Here is a 14,938-nt window from a genome sequence, read left to right as displayed (position 1 = left end):
GGCTCTGGGTGAGGTTCCCACTGACCTTGAAGAGAACTACCCCCATAAAGAGAGATGGGAACACAGGAGGGAATGTGGGCTGGTGGTTAGGAGGGGGACGGAAAGTTGGGGCTTGGCTTCTAGCTGCCCACACTGCTGAGTCACCTGGGGGAGTTGCCGAGGCTTTGTTGTCATGTTGTGGAAAAGAGACTTCCTGCCATCTCAGTGGAACTATGAGGTTTATTGCAATGAACTTGATTTCTTCTCCCATCAGTTTTTGTCTCCCCTGCCCAAAACACACAAACACAGCCCAGATTGTGGTCCGTAATCCAAATCAGCAAAACAGCTATGGGCATAAAGATTGAAATTAATTTAAATGCATTTTCCAAGGAGTGTTATGACCAGAGAAGTGTTAGAATTTGATTTAGGGATTTTTATTTTACTTAAATGAAGAATAATTTTCATATGCCCTAATTAAAAAGAGAGAGAGAGGAAAGAAAAAAGAAAGGAAAAGAAAAGAAAAGAAAAATGGCATTTTTTATATTTTCTTGAATGTAGCAAGGAGTGGTTATTCAATAGAGGTTAAGAAGAGGAGAGGGTTATGAAAATTATTAACGGGAAACCTCACTAAAATGAAGTCAGGAGGTTTCAGAAGAGGGAGCTCTCACCCCCTACTGCTCCTGGTCAGTTGCAGACCCTACAGGAACAGACAAACTTGGCCTGGCGCATGGATACTGCTCTACTACTCCAGCCAGAGAGAGAAGCACTTCCCTCATCCCCACTCCCCACAGGCAATGGCTCAGCCAATGAAAAACCTCCTCCTTGGAACTCCCAGTTTACTCCAGTGGACTTTAGTTGACAACATCCTTTCCACCCTACCCCATTTCCCCTTAAAAAAACATGCCTCTCTCCCCCACCCCTCCCCAATCCCACCAACTTGCCTATGGTTTTGCTGCCACTTGTTTGTCTTGGATTGCAATTCTCTTTTATTCCTGAATAAACCCATATTTTGCTGGTAAAATCACTGGCAGCTTTTAAGGTTAACAGGATGAAGGATTAGAAAGTTCTTTGGCAAATAGGGCTGCATATTCAAAATGGGTTCCTGGGGTGACCAAAATCAAAGCATATAATAGGTGCTTAGTAATTAGAGAACAAAGTGCATGGACACAGGACATGCAATGTAAGTAAAACCCAGACAGCTTTCCTTGCGATGTTGGGTATACCAAAGGCTGGAGAAACCCAGGAGCGACACCTCAACCATTGTTGTGTAGATTATGATCCACTCTTTGAAGCAGACAGCTGTGGAAAACCGAAGAACACATCTGATGTAAATGTAACATTACATAATAGATACAGAATATCTGGATTGGACAAGAGGAGGAGCAGCACAGCATCCAGTTTGTGCCTTTAGGAAAAGGCATAAGGAAGTTTACACGTACAAGCGCGGCATGGACATTGGGAAATACTTCTTTTATGCCGATTGAGTTTGACTGGTCTGATGACTGAGACTTGAGCTAGACACTGATTCTTATGAAGTCAAACAGCAGGAGCATCTTTTCCTCTTTTGGCCCAGGAAGCTGGGAGCAGAGAAAATGTCTTGCCAGCTCTCGTTATCTGCCCTCTTTCTGGAATCTTCTCCCCAAAATAATAGTACAGGCAGAATTGATGATTGGGATTCATTTAGGGAAATGAGAATTACCAGCAGGATTTCAGCAGATGGATTGTGTCACAGACAATTCATTATCTGAAAATAGCAGTGGAGGAGATTGTATACCTCACAAGTGACTGAGTGAGCTCTTTGATGCGGAGGATACCATGAGAATACACCTTAGAACAAATCCTTTTTAAATTGTTTTCTTTGTCTTATCATCTCGTATTGCAAGTGATCAAGCTGAAGTTTGATATTATTACAAAGCCTGAGACTTCCCAGTGTTCCCTCTGCCCCATTCTTGTGCCCATATTCCTGAAGGCACAGGACTCCAACACTAAAGATTTTATACAATTCCCTAAGTGCCCTTCCTTCCTTTTCCACGCCCTGAACTAAAGCTGTCTGAGCTGGGTTCTCTCCAGTTGCGCTTCATCAGGGAATTGCCCCAGGAATTACTGATGCTATGCAATGAAAGCCAGGTGGCAATAAGAGCAAATTTTCTAGCCCGTCCCTCCCCTCATCCTCACCACTCTGCCACCCAGCCATTCACTGAGGTCGGAGAAGCCTCAGTGTCAGGGAAATGGGTATTTTTAGGGAGCGGGTTTCTACTGCCCTCTTAGGATTATTGTCAGGATAAAAGAGATTATATAGGTGTATCAGTCTGCTGGGACTGCCATTAAAAAAAAAAAAAAACCAGTAATGATAATGCCATAAGCTTGGTGGCCTAAACAACCGAAAATAACTTTCCCACCGTTCTGAGATCCAGGTGGCAGCCATTTTGGTTTCTGGCGGGGACTCTCTTCCTGGTTTACAGACACCTGCCTTCTAGAGATGTCCTCACTTGGCAGAGAGAGGGAGAAAGCAAGCAATCTCTTCTGGTGTCTAATAGTATCATGAGGGCCCACCCTCATTAACTTATCTAAAGCTGATTACCTGCCAAAGGCCCCATCTCCAAATAAAAACATAATGAGGGGCAGGGCTGCAACATACAAATTTGTGGGGGATCTGCCCATTGGTAGAGCTTGGAGTGGAGGCCACTGGCTGGCGGATGAACTCACAGTGTAGGTGGTGTGCTATATGAAGGGCATGTCTTTCACTAACACCACAAGGGCCTCTGGTCCAATGAGTGGGGTTGGATAGTAATTCTTGCTACAAGTTAAAAAAAAAAACTTGTGGGGGATATAATTTGGTCTATAGCAATAAGTGAACTGAACCCATTTTGTAGACCCTGAGGAAAGAATAATGAAGATGGGGTTGACCCATGTTTTACTTTCATATAAGACCAAATTAGCTGTCCCTCCTGAAGACCTAGATTCCAGAGCCCCCCTATGCGGAGCTTCCATTCTCTGGGATATCAGATCGTGTTTTCCTTTAGAATACAACATTTTAATACAGGCAAAGGTAGGTTTAAAAGAATATCAGCAGTTCTTAAAAAAAAAGAAAAGAAAAGAAAAGAAAGAAAGAAAGGAAATGAAACAAAACAAAATGAAAAGGAAAGGAAAGAGAGCGTCTCAGAAGGGCAACCCTCTCCCTCAAGAGTTGTGGATATGAGGACCGGACACAGGAAAGGGAACTGAACGGCACGAAGGTGGGTTGTAATAATGCCCCAGGCCACGTTAGCATCTACCGAGAGGGTTCTAGGCTGTATCCCCTCTAAGAGGGGTGCTGTGCAATGCCTTGGCATCTTTATATTCTAAGCAAAGATCCACTTCTGGACTTCAGGCCAGCTATTTCTTAAAAATAGACCTTTTTTCCCCCTCTCTACAAACTTGACCAAAACCTTTTGATTTATGTATGTCTTTAAGTTGCCTAATATTGTTGGATGAAAGAGGTTGTTTGAACATACCGTGTTATTAACAGATTACAGAGATGTTCATAGTCCCCAGTAGTCACATTATCATTTTAATTCATTTCAGATTAGTAGTTCTCAGCAAAAAGCTATCCCTTCCATTTTTGTGATTAATTCTTGAAATTCCTTAAAGGCATTATTATTGAAGAGAATTTGTGGAAGTGGAATCATCATCCTTATTTCTGGGGGAAGTTTTTTAACCTTTGTTATAACAAGTAGTCTACACTTTGCTTTTACCATGCTTATATTTGATTTAAAATTTTAAAAAGGGTATGTTCATTATTAGCCAGAGAATTAAACAGGGTGTTGCTTTTCTCAATCAAAAGATTTAGCTTAGTTAATTTTTAGTTGTAATCTCTGCATAAATGTGTTGAGCTCATACCTCACATACTACAAATCATTGTTGCTGAAATAATTTCATATCTACAATTTTTGTTGTGGTCTCGCAAGCTGGCATGCTTTCTCCTAATGACTTGTCAAAAAATAATTTCCAGCACCTATGTCCAGTAAGGAGGGTTATTCAAAAATACTTCTCTGCTTTTTAATGACTTGGTCAGTCATTATGTTGTGTAGGTAAAATTAAATTTATCCTTTATATATGAGAAAGAAACCTTTATTTAAAATAAATTTTAAAACAATGAAATAAGTTTCTTATAACTATGGTCTTCTGAAAAGAGAAACGGACAGGAGCAAAAATTTACACAAGTGCCCACACTCGTATAAATACACACACACATACCCCCAAGACTCTAAAATCCTAGTCAAAAGCTATATTTCATAAAAGAGAATTATAGTAATGTTGATGGTTTGCCAAACCTCAAGCAGTGACAAAATCCACAGAGTGTCCTGAAAAGGATGCCTTTGCAAAACCATGCCTCTCCAGATGGTTTAGATTAGAGATGTTTAAAAACACATGGCAGCATTAGTTCGGTTTAGAATTCATAGTTAATCCAGTAGATAAAATAATGCAAATTTGAAACCCTAGCCTGTGTATCAGAAAAATCATCAAATCTTACGATTGCTCTTAGGGGAGGTTGGTATGCGATGTGTTGATTTTTAAATGATCTAATTGAAATAATAAAATTAAGCAAGAAGGGGTAAAAACGAATTGAAAATGCGAGAGTATAAGTAAAAACTTTCTTCTCTGCAGAATATTTATTTCTTTGAGCTGTCATATCCAATCAATTTGTATGGGATTCGACAGCCAATTGTCATTTCCTGAGATAAACTATGTAAAGAGGTTGCATTACAGAGACGGCATGAAAAAAAATGGAAAAAAAATAATTCCAGAGCATAAAGCAGAGAGAGGCCACAAGGTCCCACAGGGTGCCCCCAGGATCTGCTCACCTTGCTCAGAATGGCAGATAAGCTGCTTACACTCGAGTTTTCCCTTTGGTTCCTTCAGCTTCCCCCCTGTGTGTACTATTTCTGAGAGAGAGTGCTCTTGCTTTACATTTTAGTAAATTATTTTGCCTTCTATGTGGTTTTTAATCCTGGTGGGGGCTCTGTGCGGACGGTGAGGTCACACACTGTGTTCTCCTGCATGAGATGTGAGCAGTTCCCCTTGGGCCCCCAAAGGCTCCATCACTAAAAGCCTGGTTCCCGCTGTCCCTTTCCTTGTGTTTAAAATCAAAAGTATCCCACCTTCCGATCCCACAATGGGGTAGCCGGCAAACAAATCCTGGAAAAGAACTTTTGTATGGGAGCATTATTAACGTAATGATGTATGTTATCATGTGTGCTACCTGCCGCACAACTGAAAGCCTTCAGCTGGGCGAAAATCGCCACGAGAAGAGTGTTCACGCAAGAACTCAAAGCCTTTCAGAAAACACAAGACAAAGATTCGACAAAAATAGAATCAGGAGGTTTCAAGCAACAGTTGATGGGCTTCAAAGGGCTTAACTCTCCAAGGTGGCACAATATTTAGTTCTCCTAGAAAGAAACACATTTTGAGCATTTTCTAAGTATAAAAACTGGAATTGCGGCTTTTAAAATGTCTGAAAGAGCTCCACAGTCTAAGCAAATGTGCTCCGTTAGTAGCAAAGTTGCACACACGCACACGCATATGAGCACACGCGCGCACACGCACACACAGAGAAAGATGTTGGAGAGGGCAAACCCTGTGGATAGACTCTGCATGGATTCTTGGAGATTTCCGTCATAAATTTAATTGAGTTTCATTTGAGCAACAGAGACACTGCATTGGCCAATCTTAACTACTGACTCATAGTTCTGCCTCCATACCCTTTTAATATGTGTAAGCAGAGATTATATTTTTGTTTCTCCTTCTAATCATTTTTCAATGGAAAAACATCCCCAGCTAAGTCAAATGACCATTTTAAGAGAGCTTAGCCATGTCCTACTCTACGGGGAGTAGAGAGATTTTTTGTTTCCCTTTATGTGTGTGTGTGTGTGTGTGTGTGTTTGTGAATTGTTTCCCATATATGAGTTAATACTCGTCCAGTAGACCTATTACTATATAGACTTGTAGAACCTCTGGGTTTGAAGGAAACTTCATGGTTTTCGGGGTCAAACACCTATTCAGTGCCTGAATTCTCTTGAATTCTCTTTTCCATCATCCCCTGTCAAGCTATCGTCTTGCCTTGCTTAAACTTTGCTCATGCTCCTGTCCCAGAACAGACCATCCCCTCTCTGGCCAGTGCTGCCAAGTTTTCCAGGATGCCTGCAGCAGAATGGCATTTCATCCGAAAGGACTATGCATCACAGACAGGCAAAGTCACCCCAGATTGTCAAAGGGAACAGTCTCTCCAACAAGGCAGCTGGCTTTGGGTTGCTATGGGAGAGGGAATAAGCCCATGAACACAGTACTGTTGGCCATCCACCCCCCCACCAGTCTCATGTGTCTCACCATCTTTGCGCTCACCTGGCTTTCTTTGACACCATTCCATTAAAGGCACAACAACCTGCTGTCAACCTGTCATCAAAATTGATGAGAAGACTTCACTCCAGGAGAAGGTGTTCAGTGAAAGGAAAGTTCTACCTGTGCTCTCCATGTTGCCCCTCCTCCACCCCAAGCCACACTTCTGATCATGCTGTTTACCTGTTTCATTGTATCTTCTTTAATGTGTTTGCTAAGATTGTGAAGACTTGCTACATTTTGGAACTGGATTTCACTGGATTTTCCCATCTATATATTGAAGCTGCTGAGACAGGCTTAACACAAACCTCCTGCCTTTAGAACATTACAGTATGTTCTCCCCTTTGGAAGAGGGACATCTGAGCCAAGTTCTAGGAAACTGAATCACAAATTCAGACAACATGGAGAATGAAGGCCAGTTCTTAATCAGATATGGCTCACTAGAGGAGACCTTGATAACTAGCTGAATTTTTTTGAGAAGCAAATAATTATAGGCTCCAAACTTTTTTTTTTTTTTTGTCTAAATAGGAATTTTCATGTATCAGGTTCTCTACTGATTTGGGACATTTTTACAGAAATATGAAAATATATTTGCACCAAGAATATGTGATAACCTGATCTGGTCATCTAATGTCAGGGACCTGATTGCTTTAATGAAGAATTACAAAGGTTTTGTTGTTTGTACATTATACTTCATAAGTGGACATTTAAGAAATATTGGAAGGACTCAGAAATCATTTGTTCCCCAGCACTATTCTTCAATTAGTTAAAAAGTACCACTTTTTAGTCAAAGTAAAGGGAAACCAGTTATCCTTTATTTATTTATTTTTTAAAAATTATTAAGCTAATTTTATTTATTTAATTTAAAAAATTTTTTCCATTATGCTCAGTTATCCTTTATTATTCTGTGGTAACTTCACAGCTGATTAGGTAGCTCTTGTGTCCTAGGAATAATATCAAAACAAATGGAAAAGAGGGGTCTTCAGTGCAAGAAACTTTTTAATTTTGAAATATTATTTCAAAACCAAATTAAAAGTATTTCCCTCAAAAAAAATTTTTTTTTGTTCAAAACCCTCACGGCTTTTATAATGCTCATTTCATGGACACTTATCCCTAGAGATCCAAGACTGTTGAATCTTATCTATCAGTACAGTACATTCAAGTCAGAAATACATTAATTATTGCTCTCAACCTCAAGGTTGGATAGGAAGGATATATATATATATATATATATATATATATATATGAGCAAATATATTGCTGTTCTGCTTTGTTCCTGCTGAAATCCTTGAGTGAGCACGAGTGTAACTGATTCCTAGCAATAATATTGGGGCACGTAATCCTGGGGCAGCAGAGCACTGCCCAGGGTGACACACTGGGAAGGAAGAAAGCATAGGCATAGGGTAAGGCTCTTCGTTTTCACCTAGAGAGGACAGTCTGCCTTATTCTCAGGTGGGTGGCCAGTCAGCCCAAAGAGAAGCACTTTAAGCATCTGTACAGCCTATTTCTCAAAAGACCGATGGATCTGGGCTGCCTCGTTCACATGTAGCAAGGTAAGAAAGATGATGCCTTGGGAAACAGGCCACATCAGTTAAAGCCGAGTTTGGCATAAATGCCAAGACCGAGCAGGAGAATTTTTATGTGCCCGAAGCCTGATTACTTGGAGCCTGAATTCTGTTCCCTCCTCTGGCTCTGAGCCCGAGGGGCCACAACCCACTTCGGTAGTTCAACTAGTTCCATCACCACCTGTGTTCCAACAGGGACGTCAGACCGAAAGGAAAGGAAGCTCGCCAGGCTGCCCAGATCCATGTTCACTCGAGCCGCTCTATTTATTATTCCACTAGGGAACGCTCTGCCCTTGAAGGCCGATCTGAGGCGGGTGGGATCGCAGGCAGCAGGTATGCCATGAACAACAAACCCATATTCTTAACATATGTTTAATTTGAGTGACTCCCCTCCTCTAAAATACCTCTTGATTTTAAATCCACATCCTGATTTGCCCACTCTTGTTACCATTTTCTGCTGCCTGTTCTGAATTAATCCTTTGAGGTGGTCATTCCCCGGAAAGAAAAAAGGAAAATGAGAAGAGAGATGCAAAGTTGGGAATGTGAACGAAAAAGGATGGGGGAAAGCCGAGGGAAGGGGACCATTAAGTAAGTCTGTTTTCATGAGCTGGCTTTTCTTTGAGCTGTGTAAGATGGGAGAGGTAGAGGAGAGAAGTACAAGGAAGAGGTCCTTGAAAGGTTATCCCTTAATATCCCTGCTGAAGAATGGGAATCATTTTTGCAATAGAGCTCAATTTCCAAAGATTATTTTGATTCTCCATCGTACTTCATCTCAAAGAATTGATATAATCTAAAAGTGGTTAAAATGATTAAAATAGTTTCCACAGTAGAAAATTAAATGATTTTACTAACTGTCAAAGTCAGTGTTTAAACTGAGATCGTTTGAATTATATTTTTTATGGTGATCTTGTCACTGGGATGTCTAAACATCCTTTATAAAAGTAATAATCCCTGATTCTGATTTTTCATCGACAGAAAACGGAGTAAAGGTTAGAAATATTAGCCACCAAATGCTTTGATTTGTAAAACCTGCAGAGAAGGTGGGTTTTCCTGAGGAATTCTGAGTTGAAATACATTCTTCACCTTGGAACTATTAATCCTTTAGGAGGTTTTTTCTACATGTTTCTTAGATATATTTCCAGCTCAGAGGATTATAAAACTGCTTCAAATACTTGATTTAGAATATATTTAAAAGGGAAATGGCGATACCATATGCTATTAGATACACTCTAAAATAGCAAAGTACTCTATCGCCGATGCCATCAAATTCATTTTCTCTCTATGTATTAATCCGTCTCTTTCTCAAATCCTGGCTTTCCTGGGCCACACCAGACGAGTTTAATGAGGTCTTGTTAACAGTGTAAACCATACATCAGTAGTTCTCACCTCACCTACAATTTAAGATTTCTGGTCTCTGTGCATTCTCCGTCTTGTTTTCTGGGTCCTCTCAGAGGAGGTCACGAATATGATCACGAATAAGCTTTCAAGGCCTAGCTGTGGCTACAGGCAGCTCGCTGGGACTCCAGCACCCAAGCCCTGCTGCCTTCCCGCCGGTGACCACCCCATCAGACCGCAAGGGCTTGCTCTCACTCATGGGCAGAGCAAGCTTTACAGCCACGTGATGGGCTTCGTTACTGTGGAGCCATTGTCACAGATCTTGTTCCGGAGCCCTGAGCAGCTTGGTAACTTCCAAAACAAGCCAGTCAGGGCATATTCCATGAAGAAGGAGGCAGGGTGAGTCTCTCCCTAAAAGAAGATCCTTTGTGTCAAGGAAGCCTGAATGAGGCAAGCTGGTACTGCCCTATCTCCAAGGTTCATAATACATGGTCTTCGGTCTCTGGGGTTGACCAGTAGCGCCCCAGCATTAGTAGATTCCCAGCAGACCCACCACACGGGTCTGCTCGCGATGACTGTCTCCGTTGTGCACACCGCTTAGGCTCAAACCCAACTACCTGACTAAGCTTATTTCAACTGTGAAATGTAGTGGTCTTTACATCAGCCCTGGGGCAGATCATATCTTACCCAGAACAACTTCACAGGCCTTTATGGTGCCTAGTACCCTGCTTCCGTGCCAAGGCTACAATGATGGGTATGGTCTGTACTGGGCCTGTGAGGAATTCATCCCTCTTCTCTTAGGTCAAGAGCTAGAGTGGATGATCTGCTGTAGATTGCGAGCTATAAACCTGAACGAGTTAGTGCGTATTTTACCCAGAACACCCCCCACGTGGTGTCGTCTGACTTCAGGCTTGGTGTCAAATGCTGAAACCAGAGTGGAAATACAGGGGTGCTTAGGTTAGTCTGGGGAAACAGCCTTCGGAGGGCTGAGCTAGCTTGCATTAGGGGGGAGGCGACCTCACAGGAAGAATACCTACCTCCTACCTCAAGATCCTGCAAATGGTTTGGGGATGGTTGGTGAACCACAGGTATTCCTAGGGCTGGTTCTTATTAGACAGGGAAAACGAGAAACCTCGCTTTCCCTCATCCTTGCTGTGGAATGAAACCAATAAAGGCAGTTACTATTTAGACAAGTGAGTGAATGCTGTCCATTTGGGAGAGAATGTTCCTGGGGAGGAACTGACCAGTAGAGGCCACTGAAGGGCTTTTGGGGACAGGGGGTAGAGCACAACCAGACAGTAAAAAGTAAAGCAGGAATCAATGGCAACTCTGTTAACATCATTAAGTTAAATCTACCTAAATCAAAAGCAGAAGGAAAACCTTACCTTTGCATATGTATTTTTGTCATTCTGCAAATAAAACATGTAGTTCAAAACCTGGCACAATGACTGTCTATACAAGACTGAATCCTATAGAAGAAAAATACCTTAGAGGAGTTTGTATTGCCAGATGCTTGGCATCATGTAGTCAAAACATTTTGAATGTGTTTTAAAATAGTCTTCCAGATGTGTGACAACTTAGACAACTAGCTAGAGCCCTTGTCTACATTTTAAAAGTGGGGTGGGGGGAACTGGGTACTTATTCAAATTATACAGGAAAATGAAACAGTTACTGCCTTCCAAGGCTGATTGCCTTAAAAAGATGTAGGGTTTTTTGGGCTTTTTGATTGTTTGTTTTGCCCTTTGACAAAGTCCTTCACCTCTGCATTTGAGCTGGCCAACGTAGACATAGATGGAACTTTCCACAGTACTTGTACTTGCCATGTGAAAGACATTATCACCACCAACTAGGGCATTTTCTGACTCCAAGAGTAGTTATTTAGAAATTCAACTTCATTTTGTGTTTATTTGTCCTGCCTCTTGTTAGTAAATATTATTAATTCCATATATCCATCAGTTTGCCCAGTTTCTTTACATTTTAAGGCTCGTGTTCGGAGTATTGAACAAGGGGAAAAAAATACATAGTAGAGATTTGTTTACCTTTGAACTAGATTTTCCCATAGTAATTCACATTCTTTAGTGAGAGCTATGTGTTGTGTTAAGCCCAACTCAGGAAGCTTATATGTGCAAACCGTAGGTGCTAAATATTTAGTGACCTATTAGAATTGCAGGAAAAATCGTTCAGGGGAATTTACGCCTTGTGAGGCTTGCACAGTTATTTCCACTAGACCATAGAGAGATATTTCATTTGTACTTAAGATAATCAGTAAGTAAATCTGCGGACTTTGTCACTGATAGAATGCAGTGTGGTTACCACTTTTATAAAGAAGAGAATGCCTGGGGGATCCAATTCTGAAGTGTTACTGCACGTCAGTCTAGTTTTCATTACTTATCTCTTACCGTCAACATACTTAAGGTACTGTGTACGATTAATTTACAGTTATTCCCAGTTACTCTTTAATTCCAGTTATATATGACACATTGATAGGACCAGCATTAAACAAATACAGTAGGTTATTATCCCTTTCTGAATGCTACCATTAAGTCAACGATAAGACAGGGTTCCTGTAATTGTTTTGACTGAGAAATGGTAGAAATTTGCCAGAGTGACACAAACTAGCATGCACAAAATGTCAGTTGCTTCAGAACAATGGAAAACTTCACTTAGCATAATCCCTTCCAGGTCCATTCAGGTCAAAGTAAATGATAGGTATTCATCCTTTCTGATGGCTGAGTAATATTCCACTATATATATATATATGGACCACATCTTCTTTATCCATTCATCTGCTGAAGGGCATCTTGGCTCCTTCCACAGTTTATAGCATGGAGAACATTAGGAGAAGGAAGGGAAAAAAGAAGGGGAATTAGAGGGGGGAGATGAATCATGGGAGATTATGGACTCTGGGAAAAAAACTGAGGGTTTTGGGGTGGGAGTCGGCTTAGCGCAGTGACAGGTATTAAGGAGGGCACATACTGCAATGAGCACTGGGTGTTATATGCAAGCAGTGAGTCTTGGAACACTACATCAAAAACTAATGATATACTGTATGGTGACTAACATCACATTAAAACAAATGGAAAACTTCAAAGTGAAAATATGTAATTGTCCATCACTAAAGTTCCTTCAGGTTGCCCACCAAAATCATCCTGCGTTGGTGGGAGGAGGATCAGGTACCCGTTGGAGGTAGCTTATTGTCATATATTTTAATGGCATGAGACAAATGTGAAAGAGTTTTAACAGGAGCTATATGCATCTTGATTGACATAGCGGTTGGTAGCCCCTCTAGTGGGAGAGTAGTTCAGGAACCGTGACTTTGCTTTGAAGGATTTATTTTGGAGGGTGGAAGGTACATGACTTGAAGTTTGTTCATCACGAAGAAGAACTTGGATTTTCACGTGTAGGATTGCATATGCTCCATGCATCTTTACTCCCACTTGAAGGTTACCACTCTCTCTTTTTTTGTTGGTTGATCTTTTTGAAATAGTTATTGGAGAAAGGAGTTTAGTATGAGATGGAATGCAAGGGAAGTGGAAAAGGGATTTAAATCTCTATCCTGGCTGTATCTGCATCTCTATGTGACAGTAAGCAATTCACTTAACTTGGTCAGGAAAATCTGTCACAACAGATTATATTCTGTCTACCAGGTGAAAAAGAATAAAATAGAACCAGCATGGATTTTTGAAGCTAAAACAGGGTCAGGTGAACATGGGCTTGGACAAGAGTGAAGGTTGTATGTTTGAGAGCAATCAGACGTGTACAGTGTACATGTGACCCTGACTTTGGCTAGTGATGAGCTATGGGAATTAGCTAACCTTACAAATAATTCGAAGTATTTACCTTACCATTTCCTCAAGATATCTACAAGTTCATCAAGTATTTATTGAACACTGCGGTAGGAAGAAGAACGGCCACCCAAACATGTTCACCTCCAAATACCAGAAACCTGTGGATATATCCCCATATGAGACAAAAGGGCTTTGCAGATATGATTAAATTAAGGATCTTGAGAAAGGGAGATCATTCCAGCTTATCTTGGTGGGCCCAATGTAATTATAAGGATGGGTTCTTCTCAGTGAAAGAGGGAGTCCGGAGAGTCAGGCTGAGAAGGAAAAGTGATGATGGAGGAAGCAGAATGAAAGTGATGTGATAGGAGCAAGACTCTAGTAGCCATTGCTTCCTTGAAGGTGGCAGGTGGCCCTGAGCCAAGGAATGAGGCCAGCCTGTAGTAGACCCTGGAAAGAAGGCAAGGAAACTGATTCCCCCCTAGAGCCACAAGGAAGAAATGCAGCCCTGCTCACCCCTCACTTTCAGTCCTCTTAACCTCCAGAAGTGTGTGGTTATAAATTTGTATTGTAAAGCCACTCAGGGGTTGGTAATGTTAGAGCAGCAATAGGAATGCGCATTACTGGTTCTTAGGAACTGTCTTGAGCACAAAGCTCAACACAGAAAAGAAAAGCATACCTCTTGCCCTTGTGAGGCTTACAAATCCAACATGTCCATTATGTTGCCTATGAGGAAATTAAACCTGATAGAGGATTTTCACACAGAAAATTGGTCTTGATTACCAGCCCTTGAATCTTTACATGACAACATCTGTATCATATGAATAGGAAAAAAAAAAAAAAATCCCATCCTGCCTCTCCTGCACAGATTTTTTGGTGTCACCCTAAAGTCTGCTGTCCTTCCACCAGCACAGGAAACAGCTTAATACAATTCCTACCACTTTTATTTATGACAGATCATCTGTTGATCTTAGGATGGATCATTTATAGAAAAACAGTTGGGCTTTTGCATTCTGAAGAGCTGGACCTGCCTAAAGCCATCAAATGAAAAGAAGGTGGCCTTGTACCTAGTACAGTGGTTCTTAACCTAAATGAAGAAACCATCCTAAAGGGGTTAAGTCACATGGACAAAGTCCCACAGCTGTAGCAACAGGGCCCTTGACACAACTAGAGTTTCCTGATCCCCTCCCCAGTCTTTGCCCATTTTCCCTACAGACACTGGGGTGCCTGGATCCAGCTGCTCTTTCAAAATCTGAAATAGGAATGGAGTCCATTTCACTAACCCGCTTCCCAGCACACAGTGTGGATTACAAAAGGAAATTAACATGTAAAGAAACCTTTTGGAAACTGAAGGAGCCATATTAGTTCTCTTGCTATAGTACTTGGCTGGTCTCACAGTTGGTGTCATTTTCAAGTGGGGGCTTGATTTAATGGAGACAGCCAACAATTGTGGATCTAATCAAATGGAGCTCGAAGCACATAACATTCAGTGTGAGGGAGCTAGAAGAAACATTTTCAAGTTTCGGAGTGGTCTGACAGGAAAAAGGCAAAAAGTACTCAAAGGGAGTTGGAAAAATCAGGGTGAGGGATCTTGGTTTTCAGGTCTGTTCTAGTCAGTTTGTGAAGTATTGCAGACAATGCATTATAATTTATCACACTGATACTCTTAGATTGGATGAAACCCAAACACAACTGAGTTAGATGCAGATTAAATTACCTCTTACTTAAAAAGGAGGGTGGTCTCACCAGGGCAGGATGGAGTTCATTAGCAGGCTGAGAAGTTTTTCTTAACTCTTCATCATCTGGTTTCATATTGTCCCTGGTTCCTCAGGAACATTGAACACCTTACTTTTTTTTTTTTTTTTTTTTTTTAGCCCTCAGAGAAGTACACAAGCTACT

At 41.2% G+C, this 14,938-nt stretch overlaps 1 protein-coding gene and 1 non-coding gene across 5 annotated transcripts in view; both read left to right on the top strand.

Moving 5' to 3' along the window:
- Positions 1 to 14,938, top strand: part of DYNC1I1 (dynein cytoplasmic 1 intermediate chain 1) — a 301,726-nt gene that overhangs the window by 202,524 nt on the left and 84,264 nt on the right. The gene's annotated exons all lie outside the window — the stretch shown is intronic.
- On the top strand, positions 2,632 to 2,784 carry LOC123952406. Its single transcript, XR_006820649.1, has one exon. It is a non-coding gene; the product is annotated as a small nucleolar RNA SNORA62/SNORA6 family (small nucleolar RNA).

Source organism: Meles meles, chromosome 10, assembly GCF_922984935.1.
Source record: "Meles meles chromosome 10, mMelMel3.1 paternal haplotype, whole genome shotgun sequence".
NCBI classification, from domain to species: Eukaryota; Metazoa; Chordata; class Mammalia; order Carnivora; family Mustelidae; genus Meles; species Meles meles.
Note: the sequence above shows the minus strand (reverse complement) of the source record. Positions and strands in the feature narration are given on the sequence as shown.